Below are 8,837 nucleotides of genomic sequence, written 5' to 3' on the forward strand. Positions count from 1 at the left end.
TGCTAATGGGTACAGGGTTTCACTCTGAGGTGATGAAAATGTTCAGGATAGTGGTGATAGTTGCAAAACTTTGTGACTAGAGTAAAAGCCACACTTTAAAAAGATGAATGTTATGGTATGGGCAGTGTATCTCAATTAAAAAAACAAACAAACAAACCAAGTGTTCACTTACAGAAAGATGACATATATATGTAACAGATTCGTAAAGGTAATATACATAATTGTGTACAAAAACGTAATCGCCCAGTGCAGATGAATGTTTGGGTTTTGTTTTTTTTTTTTTAATTTTTATTTATTTTTAAAATTTCTTTTCAGCATTCCAGAATTCATTATTGTTTTTTTTTTAATTGAGATACATTTCACTTACTTAAAAGAATGAGAGAAGGAGGTGAGACGAAGCAACTGCCGAGCCCCGAAGCGGTGGAGCTGGGGTGTGCCCGAGCCCGCCGGGCGGCGTCTCCATCCGAGCTCACCTTCCACCGGTCCCGCAGCCACCCCCCCGCTGCCGGGCCCAGCGTCCAAGGCCGCCCGCCCGCAGCTGCCCGGCATCCCCGTCCGTGCCCAGGGCCAGACCGCCGTCCCGCCCGAGGTGGGGTAGGCGCCGGGGCCCCGGGGGAGGGGACCCGGCGGCTCCCGAGGGGCGCGCGGCCGCCCCGCACAGTCCGGGCCCTCCCGCGCCCTCCCGCGGCCCGGCCGCAGGGTCCCAGCCCGGGCCCACCCCACTTCCCTCCAGTACCTGGGATGCGCCCGAACCCCGCGCCGCGGCCAAAGCCCAGACTTCCCCTCCATTATCACCTGCCCCGGAGCGCGGCCGCCCCGGCCGGTGTGAGCAGAGGGGACCCCGCCTCCTCAGACGCGACCTCGGCACCCGGGGCAGGGGTGGAAGGCGCATTCACCTAGTGCCCCCGCGGCGGCGCGGCAGCTGCCCCCGGCCGCGGCTCCTTCCTGCTGGCGCGCCTCCTCGCGCCCTCGCGGCCCCGCGCTGACAGCCCGGGAGCCGGCGCCCGCGGCTCGCTCGATCCCCGCGGCTCGCTCGATCCCCGCCCCCGCGCGGCCGCCCCGCGCACGCGCAGCCCCGCCGCCGCCCGAGGGGAAGCGAGCGCTTGGTGATGTGGCCGCGGGGGCGGCGACCGGGAGCGCGAGCACCGCCCCTCCCCGACCCCCGGCCGCACCCTGAAAGCCGCCGCCCGGGGCGCGGGTTGGAGGAGAGGACGGAGGAGTCTTTAGGGAACCGTACCCCGGAGAGAGGGACTGTGGCCTTTCGGCAGCGCCCTGTCATCCCCGCAGACCCACGCCCATCCACATCGCCAGCTGCTCCTAGGTCCGAACCCCCAAATCTATGACTCATGATTTCTGTGCTCAGACCAGGGGCCTCCTGGTGGCTGCGTTCGTGTTTCCTTCTCGCAGACTGGAATGAAAACCAAGGCGTCTGTAACTCTGTGCTTGCCTTTGCGCAGAGCCTCGCTGAAGGCGCCGTGTCTCGCCAAGGACGGAGAGACGAGGGGGTGCACCAGTAGGGCCGCTCCCAGCACCTTCCCAGGGGAGCGAGGTGTAGACGCCAAGTGCATGGGCGCAGTGGAGATGACTGGGATGCCAATACTTTTCCAAGCTCGCCACAGTCCAGGTGAAAGTGACCAAAGTTTGCAGCGCAACCCGCCCCCCCCCACCATCCCAGACCTCTTACCTAACTATTGAGCCCCTTTAGTATGACTCAGGTAATGGCCTATGCCTGCGGGATATTCCAGGGACTGTCCTCAGGCACTTATTTCCAAAGGCTGTCATTTTTAAAATTACCCAGCTAGTGGCCTTCTTTTCCTCAGAGCAGAGCTCCCACTGTCCAGCAGTGACTTAGTATCAGCTTTTCAGATGCTAAGGGACACCAGAGGGTACATTTATCCAGTTTTTTTCTTTTTTGTTTTTGTGCTTTGCAATCAGCTTGAGTTTTGACCTTAATCTTCTGGGTGAAGTGTGTTTATGTACCCGTCTTGACCATCTGCAGTAATGCCTTTTACAATGGCGAAAGCGGCTGTTCTTCGCAATCTAAACACTGTTAGGAATGAAAGGATAATTGCAAAGAATACGGAAAAACAGGGTTCTGACTGTATTTCGAAGTGGGTTTTGTTCTCACTGTTCTGAACCATATTACCACTTGCAGGTAAATAGCTGTTCTTAAAAGTTTGCCTGTAGTAAAACTCCAACCAGATAAGTGTACTTCCCTGGGACTGTACAGTTTTTGGAGACTTCTGCGCTAAGTTTTAATCAGAGAAACCACCCTCTCCCAGTTTTGAAAATCTACCACCATTTTTTTTTTTTTCCTCAATGATTCTGAGCCGGTGGTTTCAGTTGCCCTAAATTTCATTAGGTGGGAAGCCTTCTCCTTACGGGGTGCTGTCATTCTGTGTGCCACAATATAGTGAGTATTTTTTAGATATTTTAAGCTCTAAGTTGGAATCCAAATCCAAACTAAATTTCAACTCTGGAAATAGCTCAGGGTAGAATTGGGTCAATAGACACCCCTTTCTGAAAAATTAGATCCTAATGTGTGCGGGCAACAATGCTCACATCACTACTTCCTCTTCTGCCTGACAGCTGGCAAGTTAAATTGTGAAGCAAGTGGTTTAGAATTGAAGATCTGTATTAATCACTGCTGCGATGATTGCTAGAAGAAAACCTGGGAGTTATAAGAGTGTGTAACAATGGGACTTGTCTGTTCGCTCTAGGGGTAAAAAAGATCTCTTTGAGGAAGTGACATTTAATCCGAGCCTTGAAGAATAAGGAAGAGTAGGTCTGACAATAAAGGGAAAGGGGTGGGGAGTGCACTTGTTGTTGTGGAAACCGCAGGTTTGAAGGCTCTTGGGTAGGAAGGGACTCCACCTGAGGCTAGAATGAGGCGACTAGTGCTGAAGGAGATGTGGGTACATGGCTTGAGGGCCATGGTGAAAATTTTGGACCTAATCCTAAAGACAAAAGGAAGCCACTGAAGAGTTGGAGAGACTCCATCTGCGCTCGATCCAATTCGTGTTTGCCAATGACATTTCTGGCTGCAGTGTGGGAACTGAGGAAGAAGGCAGCAGCAGAGGGTGTGTGAAATCCAGTCTGCAGGTATGGGAGAGTAGAAGACGGTGGATCAAGGACATCAATCAGAATTAGATCTATAAGCGCCTAATCATTGGCTGCATGTAAAAGGTGGGGAATGAAAAGTATCCAAAAGGGTGCCTGGGTGGCTCCGTTGGTTAAGAGACTGCCTTCTGCTCAGGTCATGATCCTGGAGTCCCAGGATCGAGTCCTGCATTGGGCTGTTTGGCAGGGAGTCTGCTTCTCCCTTTGACCCTCCCCCTTCTCATGCGCGCTCTCTTGCTCTCTCTCTTTCTCACACACACACACACACACACACACACACACACACACACACACACTCTCTCTCTCTCTCTCTCTCAAATAAATAAAATCTTAAAAAAAAAAAAAGAAAAGAAAAGAAAGAAAGAAAGAAAAGTGTCCCAAAATGACTCCCAGGTTTCTAGCGTGAGTTCATCCCATTCCCCGGGATGGGGAGTCTGGAGGGGGAGGTCTCAAGGGGACAAGTTTGAGTTGCTTTAAATATGTTGAGTTCGCCATCTCTATGAGACATCCAAGTGAAGATGCTGAGTATATATTTACAAAATAAATCTGGAACACAAAGTAGAGATCTGGACGGAAGATGAAATCAAACCCAAATGTTTAGAGAGCAAGGAATATGACTTGCTTGTAAGAACTTAACCTCTAAACTTTAGAAAAAATGAACAGAAGCGAAGGGTACCTAATACTATGTGTGAGACAGTCCACAGACAATATTTTTATTTTATCCTTTACACCCTATGTGGATGGTATTATAATCGCATTTTTCATATAAGGACACTAAGGGTTAAATCTTTGGTCAAATTTACTTGAATTCTCAATTTAAAAAGACCAATTGAATAAGAATCTCTGTTAGTAATTCTGATGATCACTGAGGTTTAGAAATTTAAAAGTGCAGACTGCTTAAAAGTGGTCACACAAACCATATAAAACACCTATTTTAAACAATGATTAAAATAAGATAAAATAAAATTTAAAAAGAAACCATGATTCCAAGAACATGTAGCCGATGCAGCAAATGTTTGTGGACACACGTCCCTGTTTCTTTCACCTAAGCACCCCCCCCCATTATCAATGCCCTTCCTGGGAAACTCTGGAATGTTCATTTGTTCATTCATGCAGTAAGTAGTTATGGTGAACCTTCTACCGTGTACCAAGTAACAACAGTCATTCATTTATTCACAAATATTAATTGAGCACTTACTAAACACCATGCTGTTTCATGCTCTGGGAATATAGCAGTGAACAAAATAAACAGATGTCTGCCCTACAGAGTTTACATTCAGGTGGGGAAAGACAAACAGACATGTATGTGTATATGAATACAGGTATCTGTATACAGGTATATATATGTAGAAAGATGTATATATCCCACATGGCAATAACTACAATGACTACAAATAAAACAGGAGAAAGAGTTGGAGAGTTCAGGGTATAGAGAGGAGGGGAGACAGTTTTATACAGGGCAATCCATAGAGGTCCTGCGGTTTGAGCAGAAAGGAGTGAGGGAGCAACTATGCTATCCGGAGAAGGTACAGCCAGCACAAAGGTCCTGAGGCAGAAGTGTGTGTGAGGTGTTCAAGATACAGCAAGGAGTCCTGTGTGGCTGGAATGAGAAGTAGCTAGAGGCAGGTCATGAGGCTTGTAGGCCATTGTAGGTAAGACCTTTGGCTTTCACTGTGAGAGAGACAGGAACCACTGAAAGGGGCTGGGCAGAGAAATGGCCCACTCTGACAGTTTCAAAGGGATGACTATGGAGAGCTGAGTGAGGAGGCAAGGGTGGAAGCAGGATGACCAGTAAGGATGCTGTTCCAATAATCCAGTCAAGGGGGGGCGCTGGGTGGCTCAGTCAATTAAGCATCTGCTTTTGGCTCAGGTCTTGACCCCTGGGTCCTGAGTTTGAGTCCTACATTGGGCTCCTTGCTCAGTGGGGAGCCTGCTTCTCCCTCTGCCTGCTATTCCCCCTGCTCGTGCTCTCTCTCTCACACACACAAATAAATAAATGAAATCTTAAAAAAAAATCCAGATACAAGAGATGGCAGCACAGACCAGGGTGGTCAAAGAGGTAAGTGGTAAGAAGGTGCTGCACTCTGGATCATTTGACAGGAGAGCTCACAGGCAAGATTTGCTAATGGATTGAAAGATGGGTAAGAGAAAAAAAAGAAAGAGAAAGGTGGTTAAGGATGTCTCCAAAGGTTTTGGCTCAAGCAGTTGGAAGACTGGAGTTGCCATTTGCCAAAATGGCGGATGATAAGAAAAGTCAAGAGCTGGTATGAGAACCTCTGGGAGGGTCTACTCTTCTAAGCGCCTGGTCTGTGGGAACAAATTCATTGCTCACAACAACTCTCTAAGGTACATCCTGTTGTTATACCTATTTTATTGTTGAGGAATTGAGATATTGCTGTATACGGTACTTCAGATTCCACTGCTGTGAATGGTGATAATACTCCAGAGGTTACCACTGCATTGTCTCTCCAGGAAGGCAGACGACTATATATACAAGGACAACAAAATCTAGAGCTACAATAGGAAAGTCTGAGGATGCCATAGCTGTACAAAGCAGAAGCATCTTCCAGGAGGCACCTGGGTGGCTCAGTGGGTTAAGCCTCTGCCTTTGGCTCAGGTCCTTGTCTCAGGGTCCTGGGACTGAGCCCCACATCAGGCTCTCTGCTCAGCGGGGAGCCTGCTTCCCCCACCCCCACCTGCCTCTGCCTACTTGTGCTCTCTCTCTGCCAAATAAATAAATAAAATCTTAAAAAAAAAAAAAAGCATCTTCCAAAGTTTGGGGGTCAGGGAAACAGGCAGGGGTTGGGAAAGACTTGTAGGAGGAAGTGATTTTAAGCTCCAATCTAAAGGATCACTAGCCATGCCAATGAAAATTTTAGGAGCAGGGATAGGAAAAAGAGTAGTCAGGTAGAGGTTAGTCCTAAGCACTTTTACAAAAAAGGTGGGGAGGGGATTTTGAGGAATTTAAAGAAGTTCAGTATGATGTTTTTATTTCTTTTAGACTACCTTGTTCATTGGTCCCTTTTGGGAGTTTCTCCCAAACTCTTTCAAGGGTTTCAAGGGTTCCCTATCCCTGGTTTCTTTAGAACATACCCCTGAGGGAGCAGAGGTCCTGCTGTCCTTGACAATTCATCAGGTTCTTGTTGTTCCTCAATTGTGCCCACAAGTTCCTGCCTGTGGACTTTGAACTACCTGTTCTCATTAACAAGGACACTCCAGTCTCCTGTACACCTTCCTGGGTCCACACCCAGGGCTTAAGGCTCTCTCTGCTTCCATGACCCCCAGTGAAAAGCATGATCATAGAACTTAAAATATAAGTTATAGACAGATACTGTTTTCTTATCTGTCCATGTCCCTACTAAGTTGTCAGCAGAGTCTTTACAACTAGGCTGGCACAATGTTGTCAGCCCTGAATGGAATTCTGATTATTTTCTTCTTGAAATGAATGAATGGATACATTTTGATTTACCCTCCTTTACTTTTAGTGGTGCTGCTATTGGCTTTTTGATGATCTGTTCTGGTTCCACTCGCAACAGAATTATTAATTTATTTTAAAATTTTAGTTACATATAGCATTGTTCTAGCTTCTTTAACTTGACCTTGTTGGGTTTTCGCTGACAGACAGGCTTTGCACAATACTGGGACGCCGGTGGCTGAGCTCTTTTTCGGGGACGTCTGCACATTGATTACTCTTCTAGGGATGAAGGTGTGGCCTTGCTGATACTGTCTGGTTTAAGAACCATGCAAAACTCAGTATTTGTAACCATTCTCTTGAATGGATGCTTGTATATCCTCCGCCTCAAAACAAGACTATAGAACACTGCTCATAGCCTCGTTTCTAAGGATCATGTCTGAGAGTCAGGATTTCCAATCCAGAGACAATGGCCCTGGTGGGATGGAGCCCAATGGTATCATCAAGAGTAACCAGAATGAGGCTATTGACAGCCTGGGTGACATGAACCTTTCTAAGTCCCTTCTTTGTGGCATCTACACAAATGTTTTTGAGCTGCCATCCAGAAACAAGCCAGTCTTCCTTATCAAGGGGTATTATATGATTGCTCAAGCCCAGTCTAGGACTGGGAGAACAGTCACATTTGCCATATGGATTATGCAGCAGATTGAATTAGATCTAAAGACTATGTGAGACTCAGTCCTGACATCCACTAGACAGTAGACTCAGCAGATGCAAAGGGTATTCGTGACATTAGGACATTACAAAGGTGTCCCCTGACACACCTGCATTGGTGGGACCAACGTGCACGCTGAGGTCCAGAAGCTGGAGGTGAAAGTCCCCCATATCATCATGGGGAGCCCAGGTCACGTGTCTGATATGCTTAACTGGAAAAACCTGTCTCTCAAATACATCAAAATGTTTGTACTGGATGAAGCTGATGAAATGTTAAGCCATGGATTCAGGGATGTATTTGAAAAGCTCCACAACAATACTCAAGGGGGTTCGCTGTCAGCTGCAATGCCTTCCAATGTGTTCGAGGTAACCAAGAAGGTCATGAGGGACCCCATTCAGATTCTGGTCGAGAAGGAGGACTTGACCCTGGAGGGTGTCCACCCGTTCTGCATCCATGTGAGAGGAGTGGAAGCTGGACACACCCTGTGGCTTGTGTGACACCCTGACCATCACACAGGCAGTCATAGTCAACACTGGAAGGTTGGTTGGCTCACTGAGAAGATGCACGGCTGAGACATCACTATGTCTGCCATGCATGGCGATGTGGCGCATGAGGAATGAAATGTAATTTCATTTCAGTTTCACTCTGGCTCTAGCGGAGCGTTGGTTACCTCTGACCTGCTGGCCTGGGGTGCTGATGTACAGAAGGTGTCTGTAGTCAGCAGCGAGGACCTTCCCACCAACAGGGAAAACTATACCTGTAGAACTGGTAATTGGTCCTGGTGGATGATTTGGCTATAAGGGTGTGGCTTTTAACAGGGTGACAGAAGAAGACAAGAGGACTCTTTGAAACACTGAGACCTTCCTCAACACCTTCATGGAGAAGGTGCCCCTCGGTGTTGCTGACCTCATCTGAGTGGGGCTGTCCTGCTACCTAGCTGAAGCCAGGGTCCAGTCCTCAGGGTCCCGAAGAGGATCAGGAGGGGGGAGAGAAGGGAGCCAAGGCAAGGAATGGGCATCTTGTCTTTTTTTTTTTTTTCCTTTTCTTTTTCTTTGAATAAATGCCACATTTTGAGGCAAACAACAACAACAACAACAAACCTGTTCATAGCAGCTTTATCATAGTATTCTAATAACAGGAAATAAGCAGAAATTCATCAATATGAGAATGGCAAAACTAATTTTGGGATTTCATATGATAGAACACTACTCTGCAATAGAATGAAACAGATTATGGACTCAACAAAGGGGCTGAATCTCACTAACATTACGCTGAAAGAAAACTCCCTGACAGGAGAAACATACACACTATGAGCATTCGTTTTCCATTGTTGCTGTAACAAATTAGCACAAACACAGTGAGGTAAACAGAACTTTGGTTATCTTACAGTTCTGTAGGTCAGAAGTCCAATATGAGTTGAACTAAGGTGTCTGAGAGCTATGTTCCTTCTGGGGGCTTTACGGGAGAATGCTTTTCCAGCTTCTAGAACCCAACCACACTCCTTGGCTTGTGGCCCCCTTCCTCTGTCTCCGAAGATGGCAGCGTGGCATCTCTGATCCTCCTTCCATCCTCATGTCTCTCCGACTCTCT

At 47.6% G+C, this 8,837-nt stretch overlaps 1 protein-coding gene and 1 pseudogene across 8 annotated transcripts in view; one reads left to right on the top strand and one right to left on the bottom strand.

The window, feature by feature from the left end:
- Window positions 1–1,020, bottom strand: part of SLC41A2 (solute carrier family 41 member 2) — a 127,421-nt gene extending 126,401 nt beyond the window's left edge. For 6 of the 8 annotated variants that reach the window (XM_047742206.1, XM_047742205.1, XM_047742196.1 and 3 more), the window contains exon 1: window positions 796–1,020. The gene's annotated coding sequence lies outside the window, so the exon portion shown is untranslated. Of the gene's footprint in view, window positions 1–736 lie in introns of all 8 variants that reach the window. The other 2 variants (XM_047742201.1, XM_047742200.1) reach the window with 2 other exon arrangements.
- Window positions 1,021–6,956: 5,936 nt separating this feature from the next.
- Window positions 6,957–8,162, top strand: LOC125107379 (eukaryotic initiation factor 4A-I-like; annotated as a pseudogene).
- Window positions 8,163–8,837: the final 675 nt, after the last annotated feature.

The sequence above is a fragment of the Lutra lutra genome, chromosome 8, assembly GCF_902655055.1.
Source record: "Lutra lutra chromosome 8, mLutLut1.2, whole genome shotgun sequence".
NCBI lineage: Eukaryota > Metazoa > Chordata > Mammalia > Carnivora > Mustelidae > Lutra > Lutra lutra.